Raw genomic sequence first — 25,597 nt, forward strand, 5'->3', positions numbered from 1 at the left:
TAAATGTTGTACCATTTAAGAAATTATAACTTCATCTTAATAACAATTGTACATATTTCTACCAGTATGTTATGGCTATGCAATAAATCCTAGCTAATCCTCCCTGTTCCACCAAAACCACTACTTTTCCCTAGAAAGACAGCCCAATATTAACCACCTCAGTCCCCAAGCCCAGGGAATAGGGGCACTGACTCTTCATTAACTTCTTCAAGCTGATTATGGGTGTTGAGATATTAGAAGAGGGGTTGGGGGAAGAGTAAATTGATAAGTCTCTGACACTGTGTCTTCACTGCATCCAGCTGGAATTCCAGGACATCTGAGGTTCGAGACGGTCTGCTCAGCTTGCCTGATGAGTAGATACACCAAGGCTATGTATTCTGCAATATACAATTTTCAAAACAAATTTTAGTATCAAGATAATTGTTAGTTTGAACTCTGAAATCTAGTCTTCTGGTGGCCTGCCTCTGTCATGTCTAATCCATATAATTCTGGGAACTTATATGAGGGTGTGCTCCCACCATCCTCCCATTTTTACCTTTCTGCTCTCAAATTTGCCAACATCAGGGAATCCAAACTTTCACTGATGCCTATCCCCTTACCCCATTCTCCCCTCCAATTACTATGAGGGTGTGCTCCCACCATCCTCTCATTCCTGCCTCCCTGCTCTTGCAATTCCCCAACACTAGGGAATCCAAACATTCAGGTACCAAGGCTGCCCACTTCCACTGATGCCTGGCAAGGCCACCCTCAACTACCTATACAGGTGTAGCCATGAGTCCCCTTTTGTGTTCTCGGGCTGGAGAGTTTAGAATGGCTACTCCAGCTTGTTTCTTAGGACCATTTGCTTGAAAAAATGTTTTCCAGCCTTTTACTCTAAGGTAGAGTCTGTCTTTGCACTGAGGTGGATTTCCTGTATGCAGCAAAATGCTGGGTCCCGTTTATGTATCCAGTCCATTAGCCTATGTCTCTTAATTGGGGAACTGAGTCCATTGATGTTAAGAGTTATTAAGGAACAGTGATTGTTGTCTCCTGTTATTTTTGTTATTAGAGGTGAAGTTATCTTTGTGTGGCTATCTTCTTTTGGGTTTGTTAGAAGAGCAGTACTTTCTTGCTCTTTCTAGTGTATAATTTCCCTCCTTTTATTAGAGCTTTCCTGCTATTATCCTTTGTAATGCTGGGTTTGTGGAAAGATATTGTGTAAATTTGGTTTTGTCATGGAATATCTTGATTTCTCCATCTATGGTAATTGAGAGTTTTGCTGGGTATAGTAGCCTGGGCTTGCATTTGTGTTCTCTTAGGGTCTGTATGACATCTGTCCAGCATCTTCTAGCTTTTATACAATCTGATGAGAATTCTGGTGTAATTCTGATAGGTCTGCCTTTATATGTTACTTGGCCTTTCTCCCTTACTGCATTTAATATTTTCTTTGTTTTGTGCATTTGGTGTTTTGATTATTATGTGACTTGAGGTATTTTTTTTTTCTGGTCTAGTTTATTTTGCATTCTATATGCTTCTTGTATGTTTATAGGTGTCTCTTTCTTTAGCAAAGTTTTCTTCTATAATTTTATTAAAGATATTTATTGGCCCTTTAAGTTGGGAATCTTAACTCTCATCTATACCTATTATCGTTAGGTTTGGTCTCCTCATTGTGTCCTGGATTTCCTGGATATTTTGTGTTAAGAACTTTTTGCATTTTGCATTTTCTTTGACAGTTGTGTTGATATTTTCTATGGTATCTTCTGCACCTGAGACTCTCTCTTCTGTCTCTTGTATTCTGTTTGTGATGCTTGTGTCTATGACTCCTGATTTCTTTCCTATGTTTTCTATCTCCAACATAGTCTCCCTATGTGATTTCTTGATTGTTTCTACTTCCATTTTTATGTCCTGGATGGTTTTGTTCAATTCCTTCACCTGTTTGGTTGTGTTCTCTTGTAATTCTTTAAGGGAGTTTTGTGTTTCCTCTTTAATGGCTTCTACCTTTTTATCTGTGTTCTCCTCAAATTCTTTGAGAGTGTTATTTATTTCTTTCTTAAAGTCCTCTATCATCATCATTAGAAGTGATTTTAAATCTGAATGTTGCTTTCCTGGTGATATGGGGAATTCAGGACTTTCTAGTGTGGGAGAACTAGGTTTTTATGATGCCAAGTACCCTGGGTTACTGATGCTTATGTTCTTTAGCTTGCCTTTTGCCTTCTGTATCTCCTTAGTGGTACCTGTCCTGTCCCTGACTGAAACCTGTCTTTCCTATTATCTTGGTTGTATCAGAATTTTGTGGGGTGGGTGTAACTACTGGGGTAAGCGCTAGGGCCCAAAATCTGCTCAGTGCTCAAGAGCAGACAGGATGCTGCCCTGGTCAGAGTTCTGGGATCCCCGTTTCCTCTGGGTTCTTAGGGATTGGGGGCAGAGTTGCTGCCCAAGATCTGCTCAGTGCTTGGCTCAGACCAAAGGTAAACAGTGCTCAGGCCCGGGAGTAAGTTACTGGGTCCTTGTGGGTCCCAGTTACTCCCTGTTTGGGGTGGGCCTTGTTGTCTGCTTACCTAAGATCCTGTCTGGTTTAAAGTTCCTTTGAACTCTGCTTCCTCTGTGTTCTGTGTGATTGGGGGCAGAGCTTCTGTCTTGGATCTGCTCATTTCCTGGGCCCAGACTGGAAGGGAGTACATACTTTTCATCACAAATGATGTAGGTACAGTTAATTGGTAGAAAAAAGCACCCATGTTTGGAAGTAATGTCTAATTGAGTAGAAAACTAAGTGATGAAATAAAGGAAGATTTGACATAACACAATATGCCCAACTCTCACAAGAAGATTGAAGAAAGGGAAGCTACTTAAAGGGCAGTGAGGAAAGAGGAAAAAGGCAGTTTTATATAGAGTTTTACATATACTCATTGAGAACACAGCAATTTAGACACAAGTGAAGATAGAATAAGCCAGAATGAGACAGAGTCAGAAGACTAAAACAGATTACCAGATGTTAGTTTGTGGACAAACAGGGCAATTCAGTCAGGATCTGAAAGAAACTAGATGGAATCAGTCAGTTTGAATAGGAGTTTGAGCTAGAAAAGCTGAGTTACATTAGCCAGCCAGAATAGTTATAGTTCAAGTTTCAGAAGCTGAAAACATTCTAGGCACAGAAAAGATTATGGATGCTAGAAGCTTCCAGGAATAGGCCTTGCTTAGCAGATAGAGGCAGTATGTAAAATTAAATAAAATTTAATAAACAAATGTCAGCAGCTGGTTCCCTACCCACCTCAATGGTTTGTTTTCCCAAATCAAGGACACATATACAGCTTTTATATTTTAAAATGCCTAAAACAACACAATGGCTGGCCCATACCCTAACCTCCATTACCTCCTGCTTATAATTATGAGCTACTACTTACTAAACTTTGTGCTCTATCTTGGCTGCCCCAGACACAGTTGAGCAGCCCTCTGGTCCATGATCTCCCCTCTTTTTCACGTGGTGGTCATGCCTCTCTGTCCCTCCACTCTTCTCAGGCATAGCACCTCTTCTCTTCTTCACACTCTCTTGGCCTGGTGGATCTCCCTCCTTCCTCCTCCTCCCAATCTCAAGCCTGGAAATTCTTTCTGCCCTCTCCTGCTATTGGCTGTTGTTATCTTTTATTTGCCAATCAGAACCAACTGGGGACATGTTTCCAGAAGCTATGTGCAGACATTCTCATGTAATCAGTTTTTTGGAGAACAAAATTGGAGTTAGAACACAAGCAAATATAGCACTGAACCTCCAAAATGACAATCACTTCAGGGGATTATAAAATTTTTTGACAAATTGCATCTACTTCTCATAAAATAAAATATATGATTTTATTGTAATGTTCAGAATAACAAATCTGACTTCTGTAGGAGAAATTAAAGTCATTAACAAAAAAGTTATTAGGGTACTTTGATGTAGCTTTCACTTCTGCTTGTTCTTACTTTCTTTTGAGTTGTTATTTTCTCTTGCTGACTTATTTTCTACTTCCTGTGGAAGGGATTATTATGGTCTCTACTGATGATTCATTAAGGTCACATCAGTGACATATAATTACTTTTATTAACATTGTTTAGTTATAGTACAACCAGAATACACATGCCATCACTTCTTTTTAAATGGCATGCACAAATTGTATGTGTGTATGATGATGATAACTAATGTTGTAAGAACTATACCTGGTGTTTTTCAATCCTACTTTCAGAGTGAATACAAATTTGAAAATGCACAAAAAAAAACAGCCCACAACATGATACTGCAAGCCATTCATCCTTAATGTGATCTGTCTCTGTCTGTCTCTCTCTCTCTCTCTCTCTCTCTCTCTCTCTCTCTCTTTCTCTGTGTTTGTGTGTGTATTATAATCTGTGATCCTTTTGTTGCTCTCTCTGGGGTCCCAATCTCCTCCTACAGTCACCTACTTCTACCCACCCTGGTGCTTGGCTCTTGTTGTTTTCAATACAGGGTAGGATGTGCAGGCCTGTTTTCTATTTTGCGTTGGCTAGGCAGAGTCTATTTCAAGGCACATTGAGCTTGCTGCCATCCCTAGTCACTGGCAAGAACTTGGAAGGTTAATATGCAGAAACAGATAGCATCCTTAGAAACATTTCAAGCTGAACAAAAATGACAAGGACATTTTTGATATTTCTTGTTTGAAAGAAGTGAATACTGATGATGTGGGACCTTTAAAATATTTCATTGTCAGTTTCATTTGTCAGGCCATGAAATGTAATTTATTTGTCTCTTCCCTAGGAACAACATCATTAAGAGAATAACTTCTTTCACATTACCAATTAAGAGTGTCTCCCTGAATGCTATCCTCACGGGTGGCAGTACTGAATATGTATTGGTATACTGAGAAGAGAATATGCTAATTGATTCTTTCAGTTTTTCCTTTGAGAGTCACATTTAAAGCATGGTATTCAAGTTTTTATCAGTATTACTGATGACTCTTGCCATTGTCCACCACATAAAGTTAAAATTTGTGTGAATGTATGTGCATATTGCAGCTGCTCGTTAGTTGCTGCTTACAGTGTCTCCAGCTACTGTGGTGGATTTATTGTGTCCTATGTGCTAGAATATATGTATATATATATATATATGATTGTAAAATGTTTACTTAATTAGACATAGAATGAAAGTACAGTTTATTTTTCCTACTAAAGTATAAAAGTTTACAAAGAAGCTAGTGATTAAACATACATAAGTGTGCAAATAGATTGTCCAGTATATATCTTAACTGTTATTATACAAAACAAAGAACCATAAAAGTAGTGGTTTGGCTTTCCATGATTAAGATTCTGTAAAAAGATCTTGTGAGAAATAGAAACTTTATTTTTTCATTATAAATTATTTTTGTTGGATATTTTTATGTGTTTACATTTCAAATGTTATCCACTTTTCTGGTTTCCCCTCCAGAAAATCTCTATCCAGTACCTTCTCCCATGGCTTCTATAAAGGTGTTCTCCACCCACCAACTCACTCTCACCTTCCTACCTGGCATTCCCTTACACTGGGACATCTAGCATACACAGGACCAAGGTCCTCTTCATCATCCTCTGCTATATATGTGGCTAGAGTCATGGGGTCTCTGCATGTGTACTTTTGGTTGGTGGTTTCTTCCCTGGAAGCTCTGGGTGGTCTGGATGGTTGATATTGTTGTTCTTCCTATGGGGTTGCAAATTCCTTCAGCTTTTTCAATCCTCCATTGGGGACCCCATGATCAGTCCAATGGTTGGCTGTGAACATCTACCTATGTATTTGTCAGGCTCCAGCAGACCCTCTCAGGCCTCTCAGGAGACAGCTATATCAGGCTCCTGTCAGCAAGCACATCTTGGCATCCACAATAGTGTCTCGGTTTGGTGTCTGTGTATTGGATAGAGCCTCAGGTGGGGCAATCTCATAATAGCTTCACCTTTATTCTCTGTTCCACATTTTGTCTCGGTATTTTCTTTCATGAATATTTTGTTCCCCTTTCTAAAAAAGACTGAAGGATTCACACTTTGGTCTTCTTTTTTCCTGAACTTCATGAGGTCTGTGATTTGTATTTTGGGTATTCTCATCATTTGGGTTAATAGCCACCAGTCAGTGAGTGCATACCATGGGTTTTTGTTGTTGTTGTTTTTGAGGTGGGGGGGACTGGGTTACCTCACTCAGGATAACATTCTCTACTTCCATCCATTTGCCTAAGAATATCATGAGGTCATTGTTTTGAATAGCTGAGTAGTGCTCTATTGTGTAAATGTACTACATTTTCTATATCCATTACTCTGAAGAAGGACATTTGGGTTATTTCTAGCTTCTGGCTATTATAAATAAAAGTGCTATGAACATAGTGGAGCATGTGTCTTTGTTAAATGTTGGAGCATCTTTTGGGTATATGCCCAAGAATGGTATAGCTGTGTCCTCAGGTAATACTATGCCTAGCTTTCTGAGGAACCACCAGACTGATTTCCAGAGTGGCTGCACCAGCTTGCAATTTTGCCAGCAATGTGTTCGTTCTTCTTTCACCACATAGTTGTCAGCATCTTCTATCACCTGAATATTTTTTTAGTGATTCTGAGTGGTTTGAGGTGGAATCTCAGGATTGTTTTGATTTATATTTCCCTAATGACTAAGGATGTTGAACATTTCTTTAGGTGCTTGTCATCCATTAGGTATTCCTCAGTTGAGAATTCTTTGTTTAGCTTTGTATCTCATTTTTTTTTTTTGCTTTTAAAATTATGTTTTACTTATAAAATTATATACTTTTATATGTGCATTTTGTAATTAAAAACTAAAATGGTCATGTTTCTATGACTCATTTTTAAGAAGCCCATATTGATACTCAGGTCTCTCTCTCTCTCTCTCTCTCTCTCTCTCTCTCTCTCTCTCTCTCTGTCTCTCTCTCTCTTGTTTCTCTGTCTCTCCCTGTCTCTGTCTCTCTCTCACTTTGTGTGTGTGTTTTATTATTGGATATTTTATTTATTTACATTTCAAATGTTATTCCTTTTCTTACTTTCTCCTCTAGAATCACTCTATCCCATCCTTCGTCGCCCTGCTTCTATGAGGATGCACACTAACCCACCTTTCCTGCATCCCCACTCTTGCATTTACTACACTGAGTCATCAAGCTTTCCCAGAACCAAGAGACTCTGCTCCCATTGATATCCAACAAGGCCATCCTCTGATACATATGTGGCTGAAGACATGGGACCTTCCATGTGTACTCTGGTTGATGGTTTAGTACCTGGGAGTACAGGGATGTCTGGTTGGTTGATACTGATGTTCTCCCTATGAGTTGTAAACCCCTTTACAACTTCAATATTTTTTCTATCTTATCCATTGGAAACCCCATACTCAGTCCAATTGTTGGTTGCAAGTTTCTGCCTCTGTGTTTGCCAGGCTCTGAAAGAGCCTCTCAGGAGACAGCTACATCAGGATCCTGTCAGCAAGGACATCTAAGCATCCACAATAGTGTCTGGGTTTGGTGTCAGTATATGGGATAGAGCCTCAGGTGGGGCACTCTGAATGACCTCACCTTCAATCTCTGCTCCACATTTTGTCTCTGTATTTTCTCCCATGAGTACTTTGTCCCCCTTCTAAGAAGGACAGAAGCATACACATTTTGATCTACCTTCTTTTGAGCTTCATATGGTCTATGAATTGTTGTGCCCTTCCCCCAGGCCTGAGAAGGCCTGCAAAGTCATTTACCACAATAGACCAAATAACAATAGGACCTAGGAGAGGCATTGCATTACCAGCCTTGGAGCCTGCTACCTGAGCTAAGAAGAATGGACTGCCTACTGAGCTAGCCTTGACACCTTCTGAACTGCTATCTCCTTGCCCAGCCCCTGGGCTGAACTGAGAAGAGACTGGGGGGGGGGCTTCCCCTTTATATGTGAAAGCAAATTATTAAACTTCGAGCCCTGATCAGAGAACTTTGTCTTGGCTTCATCTCTTCCCACCCGTTTCCCTACTCTCAGCCTCTCTTACAGGTGAACCAGTTCAGCTGTTGCTGCAGGCTGCAACAGAATGGCGCCTTGAACAGGGACGGACCTGAGGATAAGAGGTCAGCTGAGGGACGTTGTCTTGTGTAGAGCTCTACAGAAAATGGAAGGAGAAGAAGACTACCTCACACACTTAGTAAGTAGCAAACGATTTTGATACTAGTGCTAGTTATGGTTAATTGTTGAAGGCCGTGTTTGTAGGAAGTGTGTTTGTCAGGGATAGGGTCTAGGAAATAGGCATTGGCCCGGCGTTGAATTTACATAGGTGTTGACAACAAATTATGGGTCAGGAGAATTCAAAATGGGCATTTGCCTGTAGCTTATAAGAATTGCTCCAGGTGGGAGGATCAGGGGTTTCAAATAGTATGTTAGAAAAATTTTTGGCAGAGATAAATTCATACTGCCCATGGTTCCCACAGGAAGGAACCTTGAATAAGAAAACCTGGGAAACAGTTGGACAGGTTTTAGGAACTACAAAGGCAGATCCTAACACCTTTGGGAGCTTGTAAAAGATGCTATTGATAATCGAATAGGGTGTGACAGTTAGCTGGGGAAAGAAGAGTATTTGGTAGGCCCAAGAGAGGCAGCCTTAGATGAGAGGAACTGGGTTTAAAAGAATTTGAAAAGCAAAAAAGGACAGAGCACTGAGCAGTATCCATAATTCTGCTTTCTTTGTCCTTTGCCGCGCCAATGTCCATGTGTCTCATTGTTTTTCTGTCTACGTGTCTCAATGTCTCATTGTATGAATGATTGGTAGTCTATGTTTTATGTTCTATGTTTAATGTTCAAAAGATCGTTAAAATTGCTTAATCCAGTGCTTGGTCTAGTTTAACTTGGTTTTCAAATGCAGTTTTAATATGCAGAGTAGCAGCTGATAAGTTTGCTTAACACCTGTAGCTAAGAGTCAAGCTGAGCTAGAAAAGCTACTTTTAAAGGGACCAGCGGGTTTTTGGGATTCAATAAGGAAGCTAAGAGTTGTTTGTCATAGAAAAGTCTCTGTGACAAGGTGCTTTTATCTTAAAATTACAGCTAGAGAAAGCGAGAAATTTTGTTTGGTTTAAATATATAAGATGTGTTGTCACTTCATTTTTGTTTCTAATTGGTTTTAAAGTATAAATATGTTCTACATGTGTTGGTTATAGATTATTGGCCTAAAGTTACTGGATATGATAAAAAAAGTTTACAACCTTGGTAACAAAGGTTGGCTTAAGATTGGTAACTCAGGGTTAGAGTCATTTAGAAACCAGATGTATAAAGATAAGATTTAAAAACAATGTCTTTTTAGTGAGATATTAAAAGCTGCACTATCATGCATTCATATATAAGAATTGGCAGCAAAACTGTATAGCATAAAGGTAATCTACTTGGTGTTGATTTTAGAGAAAATAGATTGCTTACATCGTTAAAGATTGGTTTTGTTTCTCAAAATTATGGTTATACTCTAATGTTGCATAATAGGCTTAAAAACATAGTTAAACTGCCAATATTCCATTGGCTACAGTTGTTAGTTCTATCATGATTTTGTGATTTTTTGATTTACCCATGTTTATAGAGAAAAGATACAACACTTATCTTTTAAAGTTTAAAGTTTAAATTTAAAGTTTAAAAAAAAAAAAAAAGCTCAGTTCAGGCCTAGGCCTAGTCAGGCCTCAGAGAATTAAGACAATGCAGACTGAGCTCTGCAGCTCATGTGCGAAGAGTTCCTTTTGTCCTGGGCCTTCACGACCAGGTCCTAGAAATTTGTTTACAGGAATTTTTCTTTTGCCTTCCTTCTTTCTTGGAGGAGGGGTAATTCTAAGACCCAAAGACTTTACAACAGTCTGTGGGCCGAGAGTTATAATTATGCTGGAGACATTAACATCATGCCTACTTCCCTCCATGAGTTATAACTGTACCTGCTGATAAAATATTGTTTAATTTGTTTTAATTCCTTTATATCCAAAGTTGTTTAAAATGAGATGCTTTGGATTCCTCTAATGTATGTAACAATTATTAGAGGATAAGGTTGGTCCTTATCTGATAGTCTCACTCAGCTAAAAACGATTGGTTATTAAATTAATCCAAAATAAAGTTCAAATTTAAGATTTATACAGCCTAACTTGCCTACTCCAGCTGCCATTTCAGTACATACTTATAGAATTATTATAGATATAAAAGATGTCTTTATAGCATCCCTTTACCTTTCTGGTAAAGGTGTGAGGTTTACATTCAGTAAATTTATTCATAATTTTTAAGAGTCTATGAAGTGATATTGTTAGAAATGATTGCTTCAAAGAATGGTTAATTGTTTTAATATATATATATATATATATATATATATATATATATATATATATATATATATGGAGAGAGAGAGAATTGTTATTTTGATACAAAATATTAAGAGAGTTTAAATCTTTTAGTGTATATTATTCATTGTATGATACTTTATTAGCAGATTTCTCTAAAGAAGTTTTTCTGCAAGCCTTTGCTCCAATATAACGAGCTTTAAAAATTTTTTGGAGTACTTGTTGCTCCAGAAAAGATTCAAAGTCAGTATCTTTTCAATATTTGAGACCTCAGTTATATCCTAAGCATATTGTGACACAGAAAATTCTAATAAAAATAGATACTTGGTGCTAGAGAGATGGCTCAGCCGTTAAAGGCTAGACTTATAGTTAAAAGTATAAAAATTGAATTCCCAGCAACAACATGATGGCTCACAAACATTTGTGGTGAGATCTAGCGCCATCTTCTGGCTTGTAAGTGTACATGCAAAAAGAAAATGGTTTCCTTTTAATCTTGATTTGCGTTTAGTGATTTTAAAAAGTTGTTAAGAGATATTAATTGGCTAAAACCTCATCTTAAGCTTACCATAGGAGGATTTAAACCTCTGTTTGATATTTTCAAAGGGATACAAGTCCTAATTCCCTTTGACAATTAACTATAAAGGAGAGATAGCTTTGCTTAAAATAGAGTAAGCTGTTAGTTATCAACAGATAAATTATATAGACTATGATAAATTGTTGGCTGTTTGTGTTGTTACTACTCATATGTCCACAGCAGCCCTTTGACAAAAGAAACCATTAATGTAGATTTATTTTTCTATATCTACAAATAAAGTTTAAACATCCTATTATAAAATTATTATTGTGTTAATACAAGATTATATGATTAAGTCCTAAAAGCATTTTGGATAAAAGGTTTATTCCTTATTCCAAATAGCAATTAAATTGGTTATTGAAAAATAATGATATTTGGCCTATTACATGGCAAACATTTTAGACAAATTTGATAGTCATATGTTACAGTTTTTCTCTATGCATGCTTTTATATTACCTAAAATTTACTATGCATGCAGCCCATAGAAAAGATGTTTGCTATATTTACTATATTTACAGATGCCTCATCTATTGAGAAGACAGTATATGTAATTAAATCACATGTTTATTTTCTTGAGTTTCCTCTGCTTCAACACAAATAATTAAATTATGTGTTGTAGCCACTGTTTGAAATGCTAAAAATCAAGCTTTCAATTGATATACTCATAGCCAGTATATGGCTCATGATTTATAATTGCTTAAAATTGTTTCTTTTTTAGATATAGCTAATTCTCAAATTTTATTTATAAAAATACAGCTTAATTTATGAAACATGTACTGTTTCTTACCTTTATAAGACATTTAAAAGCTCTTTGGATTGCCTGAACCACAGGACAATGCCAGAGCAGATTTATATACTAGACATATTCTTGACCTTTCAAAAATAATTGGCCATACAATCTTACTCTTTACAACATCAAAATAATAATAGCTTAAGAGAACAATTTGGCATTTCTAGAAAGTGTGCAAGTTAAATTGCAAAAACTTGTTCTCAATATCTTCAATTTTTTCATAATGGTCTTAAGCCTTGAGGACTTATATGTAATCAATTTTGGCAAATAGTTGTTACTCATTTTTGACTAAAAAATTAAAATATGTACATGTGACTTGACACCTTTTAGACCTTTTAGTTGCAACTACTTTAACAAGAGAGCAACTAAAAATATAATTATTTGTTGCCTATATTATTTTCCTGTGCTTGGTGTTCCATATCAGACTAAAATAGGTAATGGAACTGGCTATTACAGTTATTTGGCTACAGTCAAACATTTGAGATGTTTTGTTGACAATTTAATATTAATGATATTTCCTTATTATCCTCAAGGACAAGAAATTGTTAAAGAGATAATGAAACTTTAAAATAATATTTTTATGGCTCTCTAAATATGGGAAAAGCAGCTAATGGTGCTTCTTCCCTGGTTTTACAAGTTATTCTAAAAAATTGGCTTTTTGAAACTAGAAAGGGGGAATTATACCCCAAGGTCACCAAAAGCACACCTTGCTTTTGTTTTGTTTTAAATTTTCTGCAAACTGATGCTAAAGGTCAGTCTGCAGTGGACTGCCACTGGCATTCAGTTACTTCTAACTCATTTGCCAGGGTCTTGTGGAGATACCCTTAACTAATACTTGGTGTGGTCCTGATCCTGTTTTAATTTAGGGTTGTGGGTCAGTCTACATTTTTCAGAAAAAGAAATCGAAACCTGATGGCTGCCTAAAAGACTGGTCCTCAAGTGGACACAGATCTTGAGCCTAATAATTATGATTCTAATGATGAAGATGGCTCAAAATCATTATCTACCAGCTTATTTAATTTGGTATATAGTCTCCACTCTTACTGGAGAGTAAGTAATTTTTACTAAGCTACCCACCTGGTGGCCAGACTTTGTGTCTGATCCCTGCTAATTAGCAGTTGGATTAGATACTGAAATACTTCCACTTCCAACCTTATTTTCTACATTGCTTTGATAATCATGTTGCTTTTAACCTTTGAACCTTATATCTTAAGCAGATTGGTTGCCCTCACACAGGATCGTTCTCAGCAAGCTCAGCTATTCATCATAGCAGTTACACATTGCTGTGAAGAATTGCATCTAGTGCATGCCCACAGGTCCTTTGGTCTGAATGTGGTCTTAGTCTAAAGAGTGTGCCAATGATGGCCAGTTAGTCAATGACGGGTAAGAGTGTTTTGAGCTCCTATAAACCTAAGACAGAGGCATACATCATTATGCTATGTATGTTTTCCTCCATGACAGGTAATTATAGGAGTAATTTTTAGCTCCCATAAACCTAAGGCAGAGGCATACATCAATATGCTATGTATGATTTCCTCAATGACGGGTAATATAGGAGTAATATAAACGCCAACCTAAGCCTGGCACAGTTGCCCAGCCACTCAAGACTTGAGACGGGATGAAATTGTGCCCCTTCCAGATATTGGCATTGCTATCTTAAAAAATTAAGGGGGGAACTGTCTCCTTCCTCCAGGCCTGAGCAGGCCTGCAAAGCCATTTACCACAATAGACCAAATAACATAGGACCTAGGAGAGGCATTGCATTACCAGCCTTGGCACCTTGGAGCCTGATACCTGAGCTAAGAAGAATGGACTGCCTGCTGAGCTAGCCTTGACACCTTCCGGACTGCTATCTTCTTGCCCAGCCCCTGGGCTGAACTGAGAAGAGACTCTGGGGCGTAGGGCTTCCCCTTTATATGTGAAAGCAAATTATTAAACTTCGAGCCTTGATCAGAGAACTTTGTCTTGGCTTCATCTCTTCCCACCTGTTTCCCTATTCTCAGCCTCCCTTAGAGGTGAACCCATTCAGCTGTTGCTGCAGGTGGCAACAAGTTGTATCTTGGGTATCCCGAGCCTTTAGGCTAATATTCACTTATCAATGAGTGCATACCATGTGTGTTCTTTTGTGACTGAGTTACCTCACTCAGGATGATATTTTCTAGTTCCATCCACTTACCTAAGAATTTCATAAATTTATTATTTTTAATAGCTTGATAGGTCTCCATTTTGAAAATATACCACATTCTCTATCCATTCCACTCTTGAAGGGAATCTGGGTTCTTTCCAGCTACTGGATATTATAAATAAGACAGTTACAATCATAGTGGAACATGTGTCCTTGTTATATGTTGGAACATCTTTTGGGTACATGCCCAAGAGTGGTATAGCTGGGCTCTCAGATAGTACTATGTCCCGTTTTCTGAGGAACCTCCAGACTGATTTCCAGAGTGGTCATACCAGGTTGCAATCCCCCAAAAAACTGGAGGAGTGTTCCTCATTCTCTACATCTTCACCAGCATCTGTGTCACTTGAATTTTTGACCTTACCCATTGTAATTGTTGTGAGGTGGAATGTCAGTGTATTGATTTGCATTTTTCTGGTGATTTAGGATGTTGAACATTTTTATATGCTTCTCAACCATTCTGTATTCCTCATTTGAGAATTCTATGATTAGCTCTGTACCCCATTCTTAATAAGGTTATTTGATTATCTGGAGTCTAACTTCTTGAGTTCTTTGTATATATTGAATATTAACCATCCATTGGATTTAGAGTTGGTAAAGACCTTTTCCCAATCTGCTCATTGCCATTTTGTCCTATTGTTAGTGTTCTTTTCCTTACAGAAGCTTTGAAATTTTATGAGATCGTCTTTGTAGATTTTTGATCTTGAAGCATAAGTCATTGGTGTTCTGTTCAAAAAAATTTCCCCTGTGACCATGAGTTCTAAGCTCTCCCCACTTTCTCTTCTATTAATTTTAATATATATGGTTTTATGTGGAGGTCCTTGATCCACTGGGACTTGAGCTTTGTACATGGAGATAAAAATTGTTTGATTTGAGTTTTTCTACAAGCTGAATGCCAGTTGATCCAGCACCATTTTTTTTTTTTCTGAAAAAGCTGAGGTTTTTTTCCACTGGATGTTTTTAGCTCCTTTGTCAAAGATCCAGTGACCATAGGTTTGTGTGTGTATGTGTGTGTGTGTGTGTGTGTGTGTGTGTGTTTATTTCAAGCCTTCAATTCTATTCCATTGATCTACATTCAATTTTTATCACAATTACTCTATAATACATCTTAAGGTCAGGAATTGTGATTTGCCCAGAAGTTCTTTTATTGTTGAGAATGGTTTTCACTATCCTGGGTTTTTGTTTATTCCAATGAATTTGCAATTTTCTCTTTCTAACTCTATGAAGGATTGAGTTGGAATTTGGATGGGAATTGCATTAAATCTGTAGATTGCTTTTTGCAAGATGGCCATTTTTTACTATGTTATTCCTGCTAAGCCATGAGCATGGAAGATTTTTCCATGTTCTGAAATCTTCTTTGATTTCTTTCTTCAGAGACTTAAAGTTCTTGTCATACAGATATTTCTTTTGTTTGCTTTGAGTCACTCCAAGTTTTTTTCTATTATTTGTGACTACTGTGAAGGACGCTGTTTCCCTAATATCTTCCTCTGTCTGTTTATTCTTTGAGTATAGGAAGGGTACAGACTTGTTTGAGTTAATTTTATATGCATCCACTTTGCTGAAGTTGTTTATTAGGTTTAGGAATTCTCTGGTGGAATCTTTTTGGTTCACTTAATTGTATTATCATATCGTCTGCAAATAGTGATTTTCTGCCTTCTTCCTTTCCAAATTATATTTCTTTGACTTCTTTGTTGTCTAATTGCTCTGGCTAGAACTTTGAGTACTATGCTGAACAGGTAGGGAGAGAGTGGCCAGCAAAAAATCCAAACAAAACAAAGCCAAAAAACAAAACAAAAAGACCAAAAAACAAAAAACAAAACAAAAAAAACCCACAAAAAAATAACAAAACAAAAAACTGGACAAAGCATACAATAACAGCTTGACAACACATATGAAAGCTTTAGAACAAAATGAAGCAAATACACCCAAGAGGAATAGATGGCAGGAAATAATTAATCTCAATGCTGAAATCAACCAAAGATTAAAAAAAAAATACAAAGAATCAAGAAAACCAAGAGCTGGTTCTTCTAGAAAATAAACAAGATAGATAAACTTTAACTAGACTTACCAGAGTGCACAGAGACAGTATCCATCTTAACAAAATAAGAAATGAAAAGGGAGACATAACAATAGAATCCAAAGAATTTCAAAAAATTATCAGATCTAACTACAAAGCTTATACCCAACGAAACTGAAAAATATGGACAAAGTGTGCAATTTTCTAGACAGATACCAGGTACCAAGGTTAAATCAGGATCAGATATGCCATCTAAACAATCCCATAATCCTTAAAGAAAAAGAAGCAGTTATTAAAATTCTCCCAACCAAAACAAGTCCAGGATCAGATGGCTTTAGTGTAGAATTCCATCAGACCTTCAAAGAAGACCTAACATCTATACTCTTCAAACTATTCTGCAAACTAGAAACAGAAAGAACACTACCCAATTCATTCTATGAAGCCACCATTATTCTCACACCTAAAACACTCAAAGACCAAAACAAAAAACTATAACTTCAGACCAATTTTACTTATGAATATCAATGCAAGAATACTCAATAAATTTTTTTCAAACCAATCCAAGAAAACATGAAAACAATCATGTATTATGATCAAGTATGCTTCATCTTGGGGATGCAGGGATGGCTCAATATATTGAAATCCATCAACATAATCCAGTACATGAGCAAACTCAAAGAAAAAAAAAAATCATGATCATCTCATTAGATGTTAAAAATTGACAATGTTCAACTCCCCTTTATGGTAAAAGTCTTGGAAAGATCAGGAATTCAAGGTTTATACCTAAACATAATAAAAACAACATACAGCAAACTAGTAGTAACAATCAAACTAAATGGAGGGAAACTTGAAGCAATCATACTAATATTATTTAGAAACTTTGTAAAGTGAAGCCTAAATGGAAGAACATAGGCCACTTGCTTATGCACTTGAAAGGTTCATGACCATCTTCCTCTGTTTACTATGTTGACATTATGAGTTGAGCTATCATCTCTATCACAAGTTTTCTATTATGATGTGCTATTTACTACAGGTCCAAAGAATTGTTCCAAGTACTTATGGACTTAAAATTCCTCAAAATTTGAAATAAAACACTAATTTGTTACTTATTGATTGTTTTGTTCCTTATCTTGCTTTTTAGAAATTATAAAATAATTTCTTCCCTCCAATCTGTAAGTAGTCAAGATACCCTTCCTTGTAATGGATTACTTATAGCACTTTGCTATACAGAGAAAAAAATTGCTAATAAATATATAATGTTTGCTGAGACCCTTTGATTTGGTAAACTAGAATTAAATTTGCAAGAACTGTCTCTTGGTGGGATTTTGGTTCTCATACTAACTCTTTGATACTACTAGAATATTTTATTTAATGAGCTTTATAAATAATTATGATTCAGAAAATTAACCTGCCCTGTGAAAACAACTCATTTATTCTTCATAGCATGCCATATTAGGATTCCTAGAGCCAAGGGTACTTTTTTATTGAGTATTTCATAGCTTAATAGTTTGTTCTCAAGAAAAAAAAATAGTTTTGGATTTTTTTTCAGATACTACTTCTTGCCTCTCTTCTGGCTTGTCATTTCATTGTTTCTTTGTTGCATATCTATATCTTATGTTGGCAGGCAAGATTTGTCATCTTTTGCTGTTAGTTAAGATGGCTCTTTACCAGTTACTTCCTGTTAAAACCTATGTGTAATGCTAAATTTAAATTTGTAAGAACTTTCTCTAAGGTGTAACCAAGAAAAAAAAATGCACTTCATATCACTAAGTACATGAAAAACTGGTTTTCTCTACAGAGTACCACTGGGGAAACTGATCACTTTTAAGGGTAAGTAGTTGCTGTAAAAAAAATAATGCATGCTAATGCACATTTCAAATGTCACTTATTTTCTTTTTTATTGGTAAGAAGTAAGGAAATATATTTAACAGGTCATACAGTATGAAAGGCATATTAGGTTTCATGTCCCTTCAAATTTCACTCAATCTGACTTTTTAAGAGATGCAGAATTACAACTATGTTTTCATGCATGTAAAGTTGTAGGGTATAAGTAGGAAACTTTTTTCTTTCTAAAAGTTCTTAATTACTATATACTAACTTCTTACAAAAATTTATAAATTCATTATTACTTGTACAAATAAAAATAAAATAAGATTTCACCATGATGTATCATAAACCACAGAACTCCTATAGCTATGAACCTTTTCTGACAACTTTGATTTCTGAGATTTTCTGCAGAAATGCTGTTAAGAAAACGCCATGATATGCTGTATATTTTCCAAGAGTCTGTTTGTGTGCCAAACATGAGTCTTACATTTGTCCCATGTGTCTGACTCTGTCTTGGATCACAATTATAATTCTGGAAACATACTTAGGAATGATCTCTTCTTCAACATCAGTGTTCTTAGGGTTCTCTGTCCTTGTTAGTTTTATCGTTTGACAGTTTCCTATATTTGTGTAATGAATTTTATTTGTTTTCACACACCATTCTGATTTTCAGCCCTCTCCATTCAAATCCCTTCTTCCAAATAGCTCCCTCCCATTTTTATGCCTCTTTTCACTTTGACCCACTAAGTTAGCTTACTGCCAGAGCTTGGATAGAAGGTTATTTACTGGGACATGGCCAAGCCATCAATTGCCATGGGTCAGCCCCGGCATAGGGAGAGAATCTTCTTTCTTCTTGTCAGTTCTTCTTGAGGCAGCAGAGGGGGAAGTGTATCAGCAGGGGTAAGACTTTGTCTTATGAGATTCAGAGGTAAGGCTTTGTCTTATGAAATATTTAGGGTTGCTGTATAATAAAAGTTTACTTACGTAAGTTACTATGCTACTGTAGCTGACCTGACTTCTGTGATCCTCTGAGGACAGAAACTGCAGTTTCTGGCACTTAGCACCTTATCCTAAAAACAGCAAAGAATTAAGTAAATAGACTTTGTACTATATCAGAAGGAATTACTTGACTCTAACTTAGCCTGCTAGTCTGAGGTATACGGAAGAAAAGACATTTAGAGAAGTTATTATAGAGTTTATTACTAAGTGTATAAAGTTTCCTATGAAAGCTATCTAGGGGAAAAAGCAGAAAAGTCCTAAGTGTGGAAAGTGAAAATATTCTAATAAGGGAACAATTCTATGGGAAAATATTCTCCTAGGGAGGGAAAAGGAAAAGAAAGAAGAAACAAACAACCCTATCTTTATCTTCAGTACTTATCTATCTTTCAGAATGCATGATCACATATTATAAAGTTCATCACAAGTTCACACCAAAAATAAAATCATAAATTGAACTAGACGTTTACAACAGAGAATGTTTACATGCATATCCATTAGAAGTAATTATCTGGCTAAACATCTGTCACCGGTCTAACTCCTTAAGTTCACTCAAGGTTTAAAACTATAACTAACTTATTAGTGAAGTTTTTTCTAGATAAACCCAAACAATAATTTATCTTCTGTCCTAGCACATATAATAAATTGTTAGTTCCCTTTTAATGACCTTTTGTTAATTGTTTTACAACCTCTTGCAAAACAACTCAAACTCAACCTCTGAGTAAGAGAAAGTCTGGTTACTACTTAACAGCAATTAACTGATGGCACTTAGGAGACTGGCAGAGTTCTAATCACAGTTTTGACTATCAGAAAAGGACCTAATAGCAGTCTCATTATAAAAGAGCTTAATAATTATTGATATAATTTTAGGGATTCATATAGGATTATGGTTAAGACTTAAGAAGTAACCTATTTGTCTATATAGTATCAATATATCTTTGTGGATCTCCAGAGATCTGCTCCAAAGAGTGTCTTATTATTTAGTGATTGTTACATCTGTATAATAGTAATAATAATAATAATAGTAATAATAATAGTAATAATTAATAATAATAATATCAAAAGCATATTAATAGCAGGAATTTTTCCTAAAAAATGAGTTCCTCACAGCCTTGCTGAATAAAGGTCCACCTGTCACAGATTATATAATAATCCAAGGCAGGCCTTTTAGAATAATCACCTTCTTGTTACTAGCTTGTCCGATTATGGCTCCTGACTATCAGTGGCTATGCTTTCATATTCTTGTTTTAATCTGTCAGTTTCTGAAGTTTGAATACCATCTCAAACCAATATCTCAGTCATATATCACTGAAACTCCATGTCTTTCCATATGCCATTTAGGTCAATTTTGCAGAATTATTAATTTTTTGTAAGTATTAACCATGTGCTACATACTAATTGTAGACTTGGGTCTTTTTAATTATTGCAGGAAGCCAATCTTTTCTAATTAGATTTATGTAGACTAGTGTTATTTAAGCTCCTGAGGTCAGCTTCTATCAGAAATATTATAAAGTACCTGAAAAATATTTGATGGTTAATTAAATTGGAGTCACTGAGAAAGTGTCAAATTACAAGGAATTTTCATCTCCTAAATGAATTTGGATCCAACTTGACCAAGAATAGAACATTGATTTGATATTTGTGACAATAATTATCACTTGAAGATAAGTTTTTTTTTCTGAGAGTTTTCTAAAGCTGTGATAGGGTCAAATGAATAGTAATATGATTAATTAGTAGGTCTTTCTTTAAGCAAAGAAGTGTGCAAGAATAAGAGTAAAAACCATGTGCATCTAATTAGTATACCTTCTTTGTATTTAAATTTATCAGATAATTAGTGCTTCTTTAAATACAAGAAAGTCAAATTATAAATTAGGTAAATGAAAAATAAAATATAAGCAAATTACTTTCCAGCATATCTTTAGTAATTTAATCTATTTGCTTAATATTTTGGTTGTTTTTTCAGTATTGGGATTGAACAGAAGGTAACAAGCACACCAGACTAATACTTATATACTGAGCAGTACCCCAGCTGGATGAGAAAGTACTTTTTAAGTCATATTTCTTTTAAACTCAGAAATAAATGCCAATACAGTACTAATCTGTATATGACAGATTCAAATGTTTTTTTTTCATTCTCTCTATTTGGAAGAATAGTAAGTTGTTGATTTCTCAATATAATAGATAAGATATAAACATATGTTTCTAGTCATAATCTTTCTTTTCTTATCAAGTTACCATATTATTGTGTCATTTCATACTTTCATCTAATCTAATCATTCATTCATAGGAGCTCATAAAAAACTTCATTGCCTCATAAGTCAGAAATACACAATTTTCATATTCTTTCAGAACTGACATGTTTTCTTTAGGAATTCTTGGTTCAATTAAGATGGCTTAGCACATCCCAAAGGATCCTTCAAATCCTGTAGCAAAACCAACTGTTTATATCAGAAGTTTTTAATCTGGTTATCAAACATTTTTGTTAATAAAATACTCTATATTTCTTTGAGTTACGTTCAATGTATCCCTCTTTTTGTGATGTATTTGAGAATATGGACTGTAGTATTGAGTTCATTTCATCATTGTAATCATGCAATGAATATTATATTCTGTCATTATAAATATATTTTCCACAGTGAATTGGACTAGAGAAGCAAGCTGAGACCAAAGATAATATCCATTCAACCAAACAACCAAACAAGACTTGGATGTCAATAAAACTTTGCATCAAAATGTGGCTTGTAATTTAAGATTAAGCTTTCTTAGTAAGGCATTATAACACACTCTTCTAATTCTAGCTAATCCAGAACAATCACATGTTCAACACCAGCCAGCACTCAGGATGATTTACACGTTATCAAGTGTATCTAAAGGGAGCTCTCACCCTCTCAGAGGAAAAGGGGAAGGGATAGAAGGGGGAATGATTGTAGGAAGAAGTAACTGGGAGAGGAGCACTGATTGGAATATAAAGCGAATAAATAACAATTTAAAGAAAAACATGTAACAATTTATCTGTGGTGACTATCAGCACACCAAAGTACATGCTGGCCACCAGGCTCACTTAACACTTCTGGTTATTCTCAGCTCTTCTCCTTCTGTCTCCTACTCTAAACTTTTTCAGCTCATTGATGGATTCTCATCCTCTACCTTCTGATTTTTTATAACCCTACTTTTTATGCCATGCTCCTCTTTGGCTCTCTCTCTCTTTGCACTCACTCCTCTTTGGCCTCTCTTACCCTTCCTTTTTCTCTTGCTATCCTCTTATTCCTATCTTCTTTTGTCCTTTTTGAGTCTACTGACCATGTTTAGTCTACTACTATGCTTTAGACACCTCCAGATGTCTCTGGATCTACTTCTTATATCTACAATAAAAAACTTTTCCTTAGCCATCCTTGGAGAAGTCATGTCTTTAGTTTATACATTGGGTGCAGAAACTCTCACTTTACACGTATCAGAAATTATGTCTTTCTGATTGCTTTGATAACAATCTATACATATGAATTGTCACATATATAAAAATTTGTGCTTATTAGTTAACTATGTAAATAAATTTTTTCATCCATATTTGAATTCTTAATATCTGTCATAATGATATAGTAGGATCTACCTATGTTTACAAAATAATAGTAAAGATAAGTTTGAGACCATAACTAAATATGTAATTTATTTTCATGTCACTGAATTACAACAATACAGTATAAACTAAGATTTTCATTGTTATAATGATACTAAAATTTTACAGGCACAGAACTAGTTTTCATTACTAGAATACTTCTAATAATTCCACATATTTTACAACAAATGCTATGCCATTTTAATTACAATTGTTTGATGGACAAAAAATACTTTACTGATAATTTTCTTTCATACACCAGAGAATACTGAAGTTGAGAAAAACCTGTGAGACTATGTAAACTTCTTTTTGACAAATGAGAGTAGAAATTACATAACATCAGGTATTGCTAGGTCTTATAATGGCTATTTATGGTATAAAGAAACAAAAAAAATTTGGAGGCCATGGAGATGTTCATTGAGTACTTGATTTACAAGCAGAAGGACATAAGTTTAGAGCCAAGTACCTATATAAGTAGCCAGTCAGGTGTGTCTCCACATGTCTGTTCACTCTGCAGTGAAGAGAGGAGCATTGCTTGCTTCTGCCACCTGCTACCAACTTAGATGAAAATAAGTAATTTCCAGGCTCAACGGGAGATGCTGTCTCAAAGGCATAGAGCAAAGAAAAATATAGCAGGACACTCATGTCATCCTCTGAGTCTGTATGTACTCTAATGGTGTATACTCCTGGATTCTTATTCATAAACACACACAGTAAAAACTTATATTTCAGGTGTAATTAATTACTATGTATTTCCTAACTCTCTACTTGTTCTCCACCTTTTCAAAGGGAAATAGTTCCAGAAAGAAAGCTTACCTATGAAAAATTGTATCTGTCCAGTCTACAACAGTATGCACTAGGAAGTGACTGGTTATTCAGAAAAGACATATAATAGGGTTTCTAGGTATATGCCTGCTAGATAGATTTTTAAGGACATTCTCATTTGTGGAAAACTGTAAATAATACTTACAAATTCACTTGACCTTACTTTTTCTCCAAGTGTATTAACATGAAACATACCCTAAAAGACAATAAAGATATTTATTTGTCAGGAATGTCATTCAGTCAAGTGACCTGATGCATGACATGGTGGACATTTCCCTGTAATTTGCCCCCAAACTATCATGGTTTATATACTAATCTAGTTCAAATATTAGTAAGAAATATATATAAATATTACATATATATGTATATATGTGTATATGTTTACATATATATATATATATATATATATATATATATATATATATATATAATTTTTTTTTCATGTGAAAGAGGTCTTGGGTTTTGGTAGAAGTCCTGGCTGAAAGTAGCCCAGGGACCCTGCAAGGGACAGGCATCTCTTCCACCGTGCTCCCAGAATCTAGGCTCCTAACATGTGGTGTGGAACTCCATTAACTTACGCTGTTCAGTCACATAGGATACAGTTCCTCCCAAAGAGGTGTCACCCTACACAGGTAGAGGACTTGCACATTCAGACCATCTACCATCTGTCATGTCAATAAAGCTCATGGAACTCCCAACTTTCTTGGGGCCTGCCATTGTGCTGCCATCATGGAGGACTTCTCTGTGCTCTAGCCATAGGAGGCACCATTCATGCCAAGCAAGTATAACAAGCAAGCACTTCCCACTCGTCTCTTCCCCCGTTTTCTCTCCCAATGCATGGGCCAGCCGTGCATGCACACATTTCTCATCTCTGTTCTGCTGCCCCTCCCAGTATCTGGGGGGCCCTGAATGGAGACACCAACCTCTGGGTCCACCCAAGAGCCCTGCGCCACCTGCGGAATCAGGCTGAGTTCACTCCTTGACGGGGGCACCCTGGTGGCCTCTCATGGCTCAGCGCCCACCCAGTGTCACACAGAATGAAATCAGTCAAGGTTTCTGCCCTCCAGTCTCTTTGGAGCAGTGGGAATCACCAACAGCCCAAAGCAACAGAGATTCATGCTTGCACGTTATGTAAGCGGCTCTCAGGCCTTCAGCTTTTTCATATATATATATATATATGTGTGTGTGTGTGTGTGTGTGTGTGTTAATATGACATATTGTAGTTTTCAGAGCAATTTACAGACAGATTTATTGTTATCAAAGTAAAAAGTACAGGTTTATCTGACTAAGTAAAATAAATTTTACAATGAAAAAATTTAAAGAAACATGGATGATCATTGCAGACAGAAAGAATAACATGCTCACAGTCTTGAGTGATAGAGGAAATAGTCTTAAGTAACTGAAAGATGGACAACAAATGTGGGGTTTTACAAGATGAAAAAAAGGAGAGGTAGAAGAGTGCTTTGCACAGGTGCAGACTATCTGAGTTTTGTTTTTGTTGCAATAATAAACAGCTGTTGAGTTGTTTGGAAGCACGCCAATTGTAGTATGTGAGAGGAATCAGTGTTTTCCAGACTGGATCAAATATAGAATAGTCAGGATGTGACAGTAATACTTTACCTAAGTGATATTGATACTTGAAGAGTATCAGGAGTGAAGAATGGCATTTATGGAATTACAGGTCCAGAACTCTAAGCCTTTTATGCTTTTTGAGTAAAATTGAAGCTATTTTTTAAGTTTCAATGATGCAATGTTAGATGGTTAAGATCTAAGTAGTCAGATACTGGGATCCAGAATAGCTATATGACTTTGCTAGTACTTTTCTATAATACCTATGTTTCTATAAGCTTTTTGGTCAAAAGTCCCTCAATTGGTATGCTATTGAATTTGGTTCACAAGAAACTCAGGAATACAATTATGAAAACTGAAAAAAAAAAAAAACAGTTTTAAGAAATGCTCAGAGATATACAGAGTGGTATGAAAAGGAATTTGTAGATAGTGGATGTATAAGACACATTGCATGTGTGTGCATCATGACTGTGTACAGCATATATATCTAAGAGCCCAATCGAGTGAGTCTAGAAAACAGATGACCAAAACTGGTGTTTTAGATGGTTGGACATGCCATTTAGGTTTGGGGGTACAAATCCTGGTTCTCTGCAAGAACAGCACTTTTAAATGCTAGGCAGTATCTCCAGCCACAAAATCTTTACTAATATTGATACAACAAACTATAGATTCTGATACTCGATTTACCCACAGAAATAGAATATAGCAGAAATCACTTCTTCATTTAAAAACCTTTCATGACAAAGTAATCCTAGTCCATAGCTGTCTTGTACATCTCCGTGCTAATGATTTTAATGTTAATGTTATAGAGATTAATAGTTCAAAATTTAGAATTTAATTTACACATCCAAAACATCAGACATTATTTTGCTATCACTAGTTTGGCTGCTATTATGTTTTTATTATAGGATACCTCAAAGAATCTTGCATTTCTTATTTACT

The sequence above is a fragment of the Arvicanthis niloticus genome, chromosome 11 (assembly GCF_011762505.2).
Source record: "Arvicanthis niloticus isolate mArvNil1 chromosome 11, mArvNil1.pat.X, whole genome shotgun sequence".
Taxonomy (NCBI): Eukaryota; Metazoa; Chordata; class Mammalia; order Rodentia; family Muridae; genus Arvicanthis; species Arvicanthis niloticus.